Here is a 13,312-nt window from a genome sequence, read left to right as displayed (position 1 = left end):
ATATTCCTAATCTTCCGCCTATCTTCTCCCACTCCCTAATGAAACAATTCCTTAGAGGAGTGCTTCACATCCGACTTCAAAGGAGGTAACCTGCCCCTCCTTGGGACCTCAACTTTGTTCTAGAAAAATTGACCTTACCTCTCTTTAAACCACCTGCTTCCACTGAAATAAAATTCTTGACATTGAAAACTGCCCTCTTACTGGCCATCACCTCAGCTAGAAGGGTCTCTGTGTTGCAAGCCCTCATGGCAGTGGAACCATTTCTTATTTTCCACCCTGACAGAATATCACTCATAAGTAACCCTTCCTTTATACCCAAGATGGCCATCGACACTTCCCTGAACCAGGCCATACACTTGCCTACTTTCTTCCCTAGGCCACAAAACCAAGGAGAAAGACTCCTTCATTCATTAGATATACACAGACAACTTCACTACTACCTTGACAGAGCTAAAGCTGTCAGAAAAACAGAACAACTGTTTGTCTCCTTTGCTTTGGGATCTAAAGGCAAACCAGTCTCCAAACAGACTTTCTCCAAGTGGATCTCCCACTGCATTTCTTTTTGTTACACATAATATGTCAAGAAGCTTCCTGAATATGTTAGGACCCACTCTACTAGGGCCACTTCTACCTCCACAGCTTTCCTAAGGAGAGTACCTACCAAATATATTTTGGAAGCAGCTACATGGTCATCTGTGCATACCTTTACCAAACACTATCACCTGTCAGCCTTCGCCAGGTCCAGAGCAAGGTTTGCTACTGCCATTTTGCAGGGCATCCTCTTCCCTCCTTATTACTCCTTCCACCCACTCAAGCTTCAGTCACTGCAAGGATATACCTCAGGATTTGGGTCTCATGGCTTCTGTGACTCATAATATGCCTGGCAGGACTGCACATGAGAAAGATAGAGTGGTATCTGAAGTCTCTGTGGTTCTCGTTCCATCATCCTTTGTCTTTTCAGATCCCAGTACTGGGGGTTGTCAGAAGAGAACTCATTTAGTGGAGACAACAGATATCCTTGAATCCAGGCCTCCCCTTCTCCCTCCCTGTTCCAAAGCAGCCAGTCAACACAGATACCTCAGACTTAGCTTAGGGAGCAGTTTCAAAAGTGAGAAAAGTGCAGGGTGTGTGGGACACCAAGGATAAATGCAAGCACATAAATATCAATGAGATTCTTGCCTGGATTGAGGCACTCAAATCTCTGCATCATCTATGGTCCCTGGGACCTCTTCAATTTGTTTCAGACAATATCACAGTCATGTAACTCATCAGAAAGCAGGAAGAATCAATTTGTATGCCCTTTGCAGACTAGTCATGTTAGCTTGGGATATAACTTCACAGCACAGCCTCACCCTACAGGCATCCTACATTCTGTCAGACCAAAACTGTGTGGCAGACAAGCTGAGCAGGACCAGGACAGAACCTCATGAAGAGAAACTAGATCAGGGGGTCTTGCAAGATTTGATCCATCTGTAGGGAGTTCCTCTGGAAGACCTCTTTGTCTCATCTCTGAATGTTCGACTGGCAAGTTTCTGTTCAAGGATTCCCTGCAAGAAGGCCTTGAAGACAGATGCCTTTTCTTTTCCTTGGATGTGAATGTCCCCATGTGCTTTTCCGCCCTTTCCACTAATATCCAAGACACTTTTGAAGATTCAGAAGGAATCCTCTGAGAGTGTTGTGGTGACTCCCTTCTGGCCCAGGCAACCATGGATGTCCTTCAAGGATGCATCTGCAGTCCTTACAAATGGGTTGTCCTGTCGTCAGGCAGCCCTTCGGTCGGCCGGATTCCAAAGTCTGGGTCCGGCCTCGGCTGGTGTCGCACTTCACCCGACGTCATAGCTGCAGTTATTCGGGTATAAAGGCATCAGCCGACGCCATTTTCCTCAGTCTTTCTTGCCGCGTGGCGCCCGAAGCAGAAGCTGTTCGCAAGTGCCGTTCGGTCAGAACCAGAGATTACTACTACCGAAAACTACTTCGAAGACTTCTAAAGCTAAGTACCCGTTGGGGACTCTTTCTTGCCTCAGCCGATGTCAGAAAAAGTGAATAACTGTTTAACTTGTGGGAAACAAATACCTCATAAAGATTTCCACTCTTACTGCTTACCTTGTTTAGGCCCAGACCACGGCGTGCAGCTTGTCTAGCCTGTGCTTCTTTTAACCGGCGGACGCTTAGACGCCGGTCGGAGTTTGCTGAGGAGTTTTTCGGCTCCGAATTTGCTTATATTATGCCGTCGGATCCTCCGACTACAAATTTCTAAAAAGCAGGAAAAGGACCGACACTCGCGGTCCGAGGTTTCAGCCGAAACCGCGGTTAAGCCAACCGCGAGTGTCTCGGTTTCGGCTGAAACCGAGCAAGCGGTTCCACCTTCAGCCGAAAATCTTCCTCCAGCCGAGGCCTCTACTAACCTTGTGGAATCGGCTTCTGATATCCCACTTACTGTTACAGTTTCTCAGGAATTATCAGACACTATTCCCTTGGATATTTCAACCCCTGCACGTGGAGCTGCTAGGCCACCTGCAGCCATGTCCATTAAGGCCTTTGCCAGGGCTAAAGCAGCTAAAACTACTAAATCTGTGCCTGCAAAGCCCCCCTCTCACAGGCCTAGCTCTAGTTCACAAATGCTTAGTTTAGCACAGGATCTCATTTCTTTAATCCGAGGATCCCAACCTCAACCAGACAGGGCCTCTCATCCGCCTCCAGAAAAGAGGCCTTGAGCAGAGCCCCCTGAGCCACTGTCTTCAGATGATTCCCCTGATGATTCAATTGATACAGACCCTCCAGAGGCCCCATACTCCCCTTATGAAGACTCTGATGGTGAAGAGTCCATTCCTTCTGCCTCTCCGCCTGAGGAATTTTCCTTTGGGGAAACCCTGCATGCTATGAGGGAACAATTTCAGTGGCAGGGCCAGGATTTTTCAGATTCCAGAAAAAGGCTTAGAACTTTTCTGCATTTACCACAACATAGGCCTTTAGCCATACCTCCAGTTCTTTCTGTTGTAGATGATGCATTTAATGATGCTTGTACTGCTCCTGATTCTCTGCCTCCGGCCCCTGTTAAGCCCGATAGATACTACAGGGTCCCGGACACACCTTGCAGATCCAGAGACTATCTCCCAAGGACCTAAGGCTGTAGCAGCCACCTCTGCCAAAAAACCCCCTCCCCTCTGAAAGGGAATCCAGATCCTTAGAGAGATGGGGTAAAAAAGTTTACACTTCTGCTACTCTTTCAGCTAGGGCCTTGAACTGTCAATTTCACATGATGCAGTATCAAGAATTTTTACTAGATCAGTTAACCAAAAAAGTGTCCTCAGATGAAACAGTAGACAAAAAATATGTGCAGGAAATGGTACATAACATTCAACAAGTCAGTAACCATTCCCTAAAATGCGGCTATGATGCACTGGAGGCTTCCTTTAGATCAGCCATGACTGGCACAGTCATCAGAAGGCATGCATGGCTAAAAGAACAGGCCTTACCAGACCATGTCAAATCAAAACTATTAGATGCTCCTATGGATAAGATTAATTTGTTTGGCTCTCCTGCACAACAAGTACTGAAGAAGATGGAAGAGAAGGCAAAATCTGTCCAAACAGTGAAAGATTTCTTACAGGTCCAACCTCCGAGGTTTAGCAGGAATTGGCCCTCCAAGAATTGGTCCTTTCCAGACTCCTCCAGAACTCAGAGAGGCAGGAATAGGCGTTCAAGAGGCAGAAGCCAATCCAGGGTGCTTACAGAGGACGCCAGTGGCAGGGCAACAACCAGCGAGGCACAGCCACAGACACAGCCACCACCACAACTACTGGTCAATCACAGTGACTTGGCTCTGGCACCGCCTACCAGGGAACACCTACAAGCACCCTTAGGCGGGAAGCTAGCCTTATTTACGACAAACTGGCATTACATCACAAGAGACAAGTGGATTTTACAGATAATAGACCAAGGTTACAGGTTTCACTTCCATACTCTACCAGGGAAGAGAGGAATGCCAAACCTACCTCCAGATCAAAAGGCAGAAGCACTAAAACAAATATCTCAGTTATTAAGGATGAAAGCTGTAGAAAAGGTACCATCTATGGAGCAAGGGAAGGGATTTTACTCCAGACTCTTCCTGGTACCAAGAAAAGAAGGCACATGGAGACCTATTCTCGACTTGTCCGCTTTAAACACATTCCTTATTGTTCCAAAATTCAAAATGCTGACCTTACAGCAGCTTCTTCCCATGCTGGGCAAGGAGTCTTGGCTGGTGACTCTAGATCTCAAGGAGGCATACCTGCACGTCCCCATACGACCAAACTGCAGAAAATACCTCAGATTTCTTGCAGGATCAGAGCATTATCAATTCTCAGCATTGCCCTTTGGCTTATCTACTGCACCCAGAGTGTTCACGAAATGCCTGGCATCAGTAATTGCTCATTGCAGGCTTCAGGGAATCCAAATCTACCCATACCTGGACGACTGCCTGATACAAGCGGACAACGAAAGCAAGCTAGCAGAAGATTTACAAAGGGTCATTTATCTGCTACAAGCCCTGGGATACACAGTCAATTTAAAAAAGTCAAGACTGATACCATCCCAGAGAATAACCTTTTTGGGTGCAGAGTTGGACACAACAAGGCAAATGGCATTCCTAACAGTAGAAAAACAGGAGCAGCTACCTCTCTACTTCCTGGCCTTAACAAAACAGAACCATCTGACAGCAAGAAAAGTTCTGCAAGCCTTGGGATTCATGGCATCCTGCATAATATTGGTTCCTCATGCCAGGCTGCATATGAGAAAACTACAGTGGTACCTAAAGAATTTATGATCTCAACACAAGCACAGCTTGGAAACCCAGATTCCCATTATTCCATGCCTGAAGCAAGAATTCCTGTGGTGGGCTCAGGCTTGTCAATCAAACACAGGATTGCCCTTTCACAGTGCTCAACCAAGCCAAACCATCACGACAGACGCCTCAGACCTCGGTTGGGGGGCACACATGCTGGACAAGTGCATACAAGGCTTATGGTCTCAAAACCAACTGCACCTACACATAAACCTAAAGGAAATGCTGGCAGTAAAATTGGCAATTCAGGCATTCAGACCATTCCTTCAGCAAGGCCTACTGATGGTAAGGACAGACAACACCACAGTTATGTGGTACATCAACAAACAGGGAGGCACACACTCATACCCTCTTGCCGGATGGCACTGGATCTCTGAATGTGGCCCTGAGCTACAACATACAGTTGAAAGCAATTTTTGTACCAGGAAAAGAAAACATCCTAGCAGACATTTTAAGCAGGACAACCACGGATGCCCACGAATAGATGCTGCATCCGGACATCTTCAAAACCATTAGAAAAAAATGGGGACTCCCAGAAATAGACTTATTTGCATCCCCACACAATCACCAACTAAAGAAATTCTGCACAAGGACGTACCACCCACTTGCTTGGAAGGTGGACTCCCTATCCTTCAGTTGGAAAAACCTGGCAGCATATGCATTTCCACCACTTCCTTTGATGCACAAAGTGCTATTGAAGATCAAAGAGGACCGTCCAAGGATCATTCTGATAGCTCCAGACTGGCCAAGGCAACATTGGTACCCATTACTGAGGAGCATGTCTCGGGAACAAATGTGGCCACTTCCCCTGGTTCCCTTGCTGTTAACACAGAACAATTACAACAATCTACATCCCAACCTGAAAACTCTGCAGCTGACTGCCTGGAACATTGCATAAGACCAATTAACCCAAATTTATCCCAAAGGGTTAAAGACATTATCCTTGAGGCTCGCAGACCCTCAACAAGAAAAAATTACTCAGCAAAATGGAAAAGATATCTCATTTGGAGTACTGAAAAAGGAGAAGATGTGTCACTGGTAAACATAGCCAACATTCTGGAATACTTGGCAGAGCTCTTCCACACAGGCCTGTCCTACTCCTCCATCAAGATTCATGCATCAGCTATTTCAGCAGAGTACGACTTGGATCCTCCTGTCTTCTCACATCCTCTGCTAAGACAGTTTCTGAGAGGAATTAAAATGTAAAGCCTCCTAGGAAGCCACCATTACCAGCATGGGACTTGAACTTTGTGCTAGAAAAATTGACACTTCCTCCTTTCAACCAGCAGCAACATCAGAATTGCAATACTTATCATGGAAGACTGCTTTCCTGCTGGCAATCACTTCAGCAAGAAGGGTATCTGAACTTCAGGCATTAATGGCAGTGCAACCCTTCCTGATCTTCCATCAAGATAGAGTGTCCATGAGAACAAATCCTTCCTTTATGCCTAAGGTGGTTTCCAGAGTTTCTTAAATCAGGCTATCCACCTACCTACATTCTTCCCTAACCCACAGAACAGGGGAGAAAGACTATTACATACCCTGGATGTGCATAGACAATTACGCTATTACCTGGACAGGACCAAGGGCAATAGAAAAACTGACCAGCTACTGGTAGCATATGCAACAGGAAGGGAAGGAAAAGCAATTTCAAAACAGACAATCTCCAAGTGGATAGGAAATTGCATTAGATTTTGTTACTCCTACCATGGAAAGAAAACTCCAGAGAACATCAGGCCTCACTCTACAAGGGCAACAGCCACTACCACAGCCTTTTTACGAGGAGTGGCTACCAAGGACATTTTAGAAGCTGCTACTTGGAGCTCCATGCATATATTTGCCAAGCATTATAATTTACCTTTATACTCTAGATCCCGAGCAGGCTTTGCCACTGCTGTTTTGCAAGGGATCCTAACTACACCATAACTTTATTTGTCCACCTCCGCCAGTTTGGCTATGGTATTCTACCCATTTGTAAGGACTGCAGATGCATCCTTGAAGGACATAGTACAGTTTTGTACCTACCATAAATGTAGATGTCCAATAGGAATGCATCTGCAGTCAGGATTACCCACCCGCCTTCCCCTCTGTGGTGCTCCTAGGGTATTTGCCCATCTTATAGCTAGCTGGGGGAATCTATTATGGTGTATTTGTTGTATATATGTACATACATGCTTATTTTTTGTGTTTGCTCTCTACTGTTTGGAATCATTGGCATTTATCCAAATTTAGCCTTCCAAGAGGGCACCTAGCATCTGGGGCAAGAAACACTGAGGAAAATGGCGTCGGCTGATGCCTTTATACCCGAATAACTGCAGCTATGACGTGGGGTGAAGTGCGACACCAGCCGAGGCCGGACCCAGACTTTGGAATCCGGCCGACCGAAGGGCTGCCTGACGACAGGACAACCCATTTGTAAGGACTGCAGATGCATTCCTATCGGACATCTACATTTATGGTAGGTACAAAACTGTACTTTCTCCCTTCTTTTGGAAATGACCAAGGGCTATTATCACATGCTTCCTCACAGACTGGATCTACTCACAGAAGAACAGGGGTGTTTGATACACTCCGATGCCTATCAGAAAGGATACTTCATACCTTGGATGTCCACAGTTAACTCAGGTACTGTCTTGACAAAACTAAATCTTTCAGATCTTCTGATCAATTCAGACCCACTTCATTTCTTGTGAAGGTAAAAAGAAAGGACAACCTGTGGCTAAACAGAGTATTTCCAAATGGTTGTCTAAGGCTATTACCTTTTGTTATACTCAGCACAAGAAAACAATTCCAGGTAGGGACAAGGCCTACTCTACCAAGACCTTGGCTTCATCTATTGCTTTTTGGAAATGCGTGGATTCTTGAAGTATTCTAGAAGCTGCTACATGGTCCTCTGTACATACTTTTACAAAGTGCTGTAAGCTTGATTTCTTCTCTAGGTCTAGAATAGGCTTTGCAAGGACCATTCTCCAGGGGTACATGGACTCTTCTCCTTCCACCTCCCAAATGTAGTAAGCTATGGCAGCTTATCCATATAGCTAAGGTTACTGAAGCAATGATCAATGTGATGAACATAATACAGTTGTGTAAGTAAATTTCCCGTAATAGTAATTGTTCGAATGATCTGCTGCAATAGCTGCTCCCTCCCATCCACCCCCACCCCTTATTTTTTGTTGCATTGTTTATGCCAGGTTGTGGTTATTTTTTGTTCTTTATAGTATTGCCCTTTCAGGTCTCAAACTCCCTCTGTTTGTTGGCAGGAAAGCACTGAAGGGCTTGGCACCCAAACTTAGTCAGCTCAGCTGCAGCTGCCAGACAGTTTGGGCCCTTGGAAGGTGCCCTGAAGCTATGGAAGCTGGCCAACTGTTATATCCTTGGCAGGCTATAACCCATTTAGCTAGTGGTGCAAGGTTTGTTTCCCTCAGCTTCATTGACTAACTGTGTGACTCTGAGCAAGTCATTTAACCAGACATCACTCCTGGGCTGAGTCTGAAAAAGGTCCACAGTGATAAGTGGTCAACCCCAGAAAACAAATACAAATAAAATAAAATAAGGCTACTGCAGCAGTGATCATCTGAGCATGTACTGTTATGGTAATGGTACACTACGCGTGAAGAGGCTGAAAGGGAAGGGAGCAAAGATACTGCAAGTATATTGGCAAAATTTGGTGAAAAGGAATTGAGTACAGCAGTTTGGGCTGCTGAAAATGGAAAAGTACCATGTAAGGATGTTCTGGCCTATGAGGCTTATTTGAAATTGTGATGTATTTTGATTAGAGAGCTGGTGGATGGATGCAATGACCTTGTTGTAATGGGAAATGTAGAACATAAGTCTGTAGTATTTGTTTTTTCAAACTCCACAAAAAAAAAAAAAAAAAAAAAAAAAAAACTGTAACCCAGACCCAGTGGTATGTATATTGGTATGTGTATGTGTGTGTGTTTGGGGCGGGGGCAGTATATGTCTGTGTGTACATGCATGAGTGACTATGCCCTCACAGCCCCTTAAATATATATGTCAGTTCCAATGTTCTAATGTCATAGTACCTATGAATGGGTTATGCTTAATTAAAGGAACTTTAAGGGTACACTGGTTTTGTTCTGTCAGTTATGGTCTTTCATGATTAGATCAAATATTTTTTCAGTCTGTCAGTGAACATGGAGCAGGTACACTTTGTAGATGCTTCAGAGTCTTTTGTTGGGTGTTTGCTGTCTGTGAAGTATACAATTTTCAAGCCGTCATTGTTGGAATTAATTATTATTAGGACCATTAATATTCTTCTCTGTTTTAAATCTGGATATTTACTTCTCCTCTCTTAAGCAAATGACAGAAGTAATTTAAGAATGCAGATTTTGTACTCATACCATACTTGTGATGTTTCTAACTGTTATTCTGACAAGGTCGTACAGTTTGCATAATAAGGTACATACTGTCAGCTAGTAAGTAATAAACATCTCATATTTTGGGCCTGTTTCTCATAAAATTTGCAGTTTTTGGGCAAGTGAGTGAGGATTGAAGTTACTAAATAATGATATTCATCTGAGTTTCAGACTTCATATCCTTTAGAAAATACATGTTAATAGAAACCACAGTATTCTATGAACTTTCTAAGTTTATAAAAGCAGTATTTAAAATGTGTCCCTTTTTTGGGCATTTGTCACCACATTGTTTTAGGCTTTGTTCATATTTCTTGTGCTAAGAGATTGAAAGGTATTGTGGGTTGTGTACCTTTGGGGACACACAATGTTGATGAGATTTTCCCATGCTTCAGAAGAAGGGGTAAGTGTGCTTGGAGGGAATGCCCATTACAGAAGTGAGGGGGCGTAGTCCATGGTCAGCCCATTACATGGCCATCTGTGGCACTTTTGTTGAGTACATGCAGGGTTAGGGCTGCAAAAACAAGCAAAACCTGATGGCCCCTCTCAGTCAACCTTTGGTTCATAGGTTCATAGGTAGGTACTAGGCTATCTGCCCGAGGGCATTTATAAGCCTAGCCAGAGTGTGTCAGCTTTTGCCACCCCATTGATTAATTAACTGAGCCTCTGTCAAGAAGGGCCAATGAAGTGATCCCAGGGTTGTATTTTCTGTTACCCATCCACTCGTCAAGGTTTCTCTTGAAGAGTGTTAGTGAGGGGCTCTGCCTAATGTAGTTAGGAATTTTGTTCCAAAGCATGGGGAGTCTCTGTGACAGGAATCTATCCCTCCAGGATGTTCTATTTATTGTTGTGGCGAGGTTTAGCTCACTAGAGTGAGTGGCTTGCAGTGACTTGAATTTTTTTAGGTGGAGCATGTCCATCAATTCTGAGTTGGACATGGCTTTGTAAGTCAGGCAGAGATCACCTCTGAGTAAGCAATATGCAACTGAGTACAGCTGGAGTTTTTCCAGTTGGGCTGCATAGGACATATGTTTAAGACCAGTAATGCTCTTGGTGAGGTATTTTTGTGGTCTTTCCAGCTGTTGGAAGTGTCTTGTGAGGTACATCCCAAATGGGGCATTGTACTCTATGATGGGTCTGATGAGTGACGAGTAGAAGGGTGCTATAACCTCTTTATTTCTAGATGCAAACCCTTTAGTAATTAGATGGACTACATAGAAGGATTTCCTAACTACTTTGGCAATATGATTGTCAAAGGAGAGATTACTATCTACCTGGGTCCCCAGATCTCTTATTACCTCTTCTGTATTAAGGGGGCTGCCACCTATGTGGTAATTTATGGGTGTTTTGTTTTTCCCAAATGGGATGACTTTGCATTTTTTGGCATTTAGCTTGAGACCATGACTTTGACACCAGGTGTCCGTCTCAGTAAGGCCCTTTTGGAGAATGTCCGTGTCAGCCGGAGAGTCAACTACAGCTCCCAGTTTGCAGTCATCGGCGAACTTGGTTAGCCATAGTCCTTCTGTGTTTGCCTGTACTTCTGAGAAGTATATGCCGAACAGTAGGGGTCCCAGGACCGAGCCTTGTGGGACACCACTTGTGACTGGTTTAGAGTCGAACCTGGAGCCCGCTATTCTTACTGTGTGAGTTCTGTCTATAAGCCAGTTGGCAATTGATCTCATGACGTAGGGGTTTATGTTCAGGCTGGTGAGTTTTTCTATAATTCCCGAGTGGGGAATGGTGTCAAAAGCCTTGGCGAGGTCAAGGTAGGCTGTGTGAACTACCTTCCCCTCATCTATGGCCTTGGTGACTGTCTCGAAGAAGTCAACCAGGTTTAGTAGGCATGATCTGCCCTTAACAAAGCCGAACTGGGTCGGGTCAAGTGTTTGGAGGTTCCCAATGTCTTTGTTAATTAGTTCCATGATGATATGCTCCATAGCCTTGCAGACCAGGCTAGTCAGGCTTATGGGGTGATAGTTACCAGGGTCAGTTGTGGCCCCTCCTTTGTGAAGCGGAATAACCATTGCTGTGCATCATTCTATGGGCACATAGCCTGTGGAGAGGCTGAGGTTGAACAGTGTGTTTAGGTGGGGGGTTAGTTTGTTCTGTAGTTCATGCAGGATGCAGCCTGGGACACCATCCGGCCGCATTGACGCTGTGCTTTTGGCTTTTGAGAGGGCTGTTTTCACCTGTGCGTCTGTGATTTCCGGGACACTATACTTTTCCGATATTGTTGTGGGCCCTTTTGGGGGTGAGAGGGGGTGAAGTTTGCACTAAATCTATCTGCCAGGATGTTGGCAATATCAGTGGGTTCAGTATATTTTGTGCTATTTTGCAGTAACTCAGAGCATGTCTGCGAGTTGCCACTTAGATTCTTAACATAGCTAAAGAAGGCTTTGTGGTTATCTTTTGAATTCTTGGCTATTTTTCTTTCGAAGTTAGCCTTGGAGGATTTTATGAGGGACCTTAGTTTCTTACTGAAACTGATCAGGGATGTCTTTCCTTCTTGGGATTTGCTTTTTTTCTGAACTAGTTTCTTCCTTCTATTGTATAGCCTGTTTATGGCAGGGGTCCACCACACTGATTTCCTTCTCTTAGGGAGTGAGTCTTGGTTTTGCTAGGGATGGCATAATCCATGCATCCTTGTAGGTGCTCATAGAGTGCATTTGTAAAGGTTCCTGCATCTTGGATACTGTTATCCTTTAGCATGTGGGCTGTGAAACTTACCACCTGTGTCTTAAGTAAGGTGAAGTTTGCTATAGAAAAGTTTTTCACTGTGGTTTCCTTGCTTGGAGGTGGTGGTGTGGTGTGGACATCCAGAGTGATTTGTTTATGGTCTGATCTAACCAGTGACGGGTTGACCTCCGGTGTGGAACACCTATCACCAATGTTGGTGATGACCAGGTCCAATATGTTTTCACCTCTGGTAGGGGAGTTTACCAGCTGATCCAGGGCATTTGAGTTGATAAATTCCAGGAAGCGCTGGACCTGGGAGTTTGTACTTGAGTAGTTTTCCCTGTTAACGGTAGGGTAATTGAAATCACCCAATATCAGCGTGTTCGGTAAGACCTTCGTGTTTTCCAGTGTCTACAGAAAGACGGAGTGGTGGTCCTGGGTCATGGAGGGTGATCTGTAGCAGGCCACAATTTGCATTGCAGATTTGCCTGATGTTAGTTGCACATGGATGATCTCGGAGGAATCATGCTGTGCCACTAACCTGGAGGTGTAGGTATCCTTGATGAATATGAATACACCCCCTCCTTTTGTGTTTCGGTCCATGTTCTGTGGCCGAAATGTGTGGTATGAGTTGTAGCCTGGTAGTGCTGGTGTGCTCTGTGGAGCCTTGAACTAGGTTTCAGTTACTGCACAGATGTCAGCGTTCTCCATACTGAGGAGTGCTTTGAGCACGTGCATTTTGAGATTTAAACTCCTGGTGTTGAGTAGCATAACCCTCATTTTTTTATTTGTGCTGTTTATAGAGGTGGGTTTGACTTTTGAGCCTTGCCTAAAAAAGGCACTATGGGGGCAGCAAGGGCCTTGGCCAGTATTCGAAAGCCTAGGGGTGACAGGTGCAAGCCATCTCTTGTGAAGCAATGAGGCTTGCCGAGCATGTCATCGCAGGCTGACAGATACTGGATCCCCTTTGAATGACACCAGAAGCTTAGCCAATTGTTGAAATTGATAATTTTTTCTTTATACTGCGGTATCATTGTTGGTGAGGGCAGGATGCTACTCAAGGTCAGAGTCATACCCGCCTGGGCTACATGATCAGTGATGGTGGTGTCTGTAGAGAACCACTAAATCATGTATGTAAAGTCTATCCGCTGTCAGAACTGTGATTACAAGTGAGTAGCAGTTGTGGAGGTTTATGATGATTGTTGTCTCCTGCAGAGCTATGAGGCTGTGTGAATGATTGATAATATAGCCACAGCTGTCTCTTAAGGGCAGTATTTTAGGTCATTATAAGATGTTTTATAACATTCATGTGATTTCTCTGATCTTACTTGAGCATTTCTGATGTGTATATGAATAGTTCTGATGTACAGTGCCTTGCTCTTTGAGAACTTGAGACTGTCTCACATTTGCTACACAGTTTTCCTAGGACTTTGTAATATAA

General features: G+C 44.7%; 1 protein-coding gene across 1 annotated transcript in view; it reads left to right on the top strand.

Moving 5' to 3' along the window:
* LAMB1 (laminin subunit beta 1) overlaps nucleotides 1-13,312 on the top strand; it is a 1,172,470-nt gene that overhangs the window by 281,558 nt on the left and 877,600 nt on the right. The window lies entirely within an intron of this gene.

This window comes from Protopterus annectens, chromosome 11.part0 (genome assembly GCF_019279795.1).
Source record: "Protopterus annectens isolate FY-2018-M chromosome 11.part0, PAN1.0, whole genome shotgun sequence".
NCBI lineage: Eukaryota > Metazoa > Chordata > Ceratodontiformes > Protopteridae > Protopterus > Protopterus annectens.
This window is presented reverse-complemented; position numbering and strand designations above follow the sequence as displayed.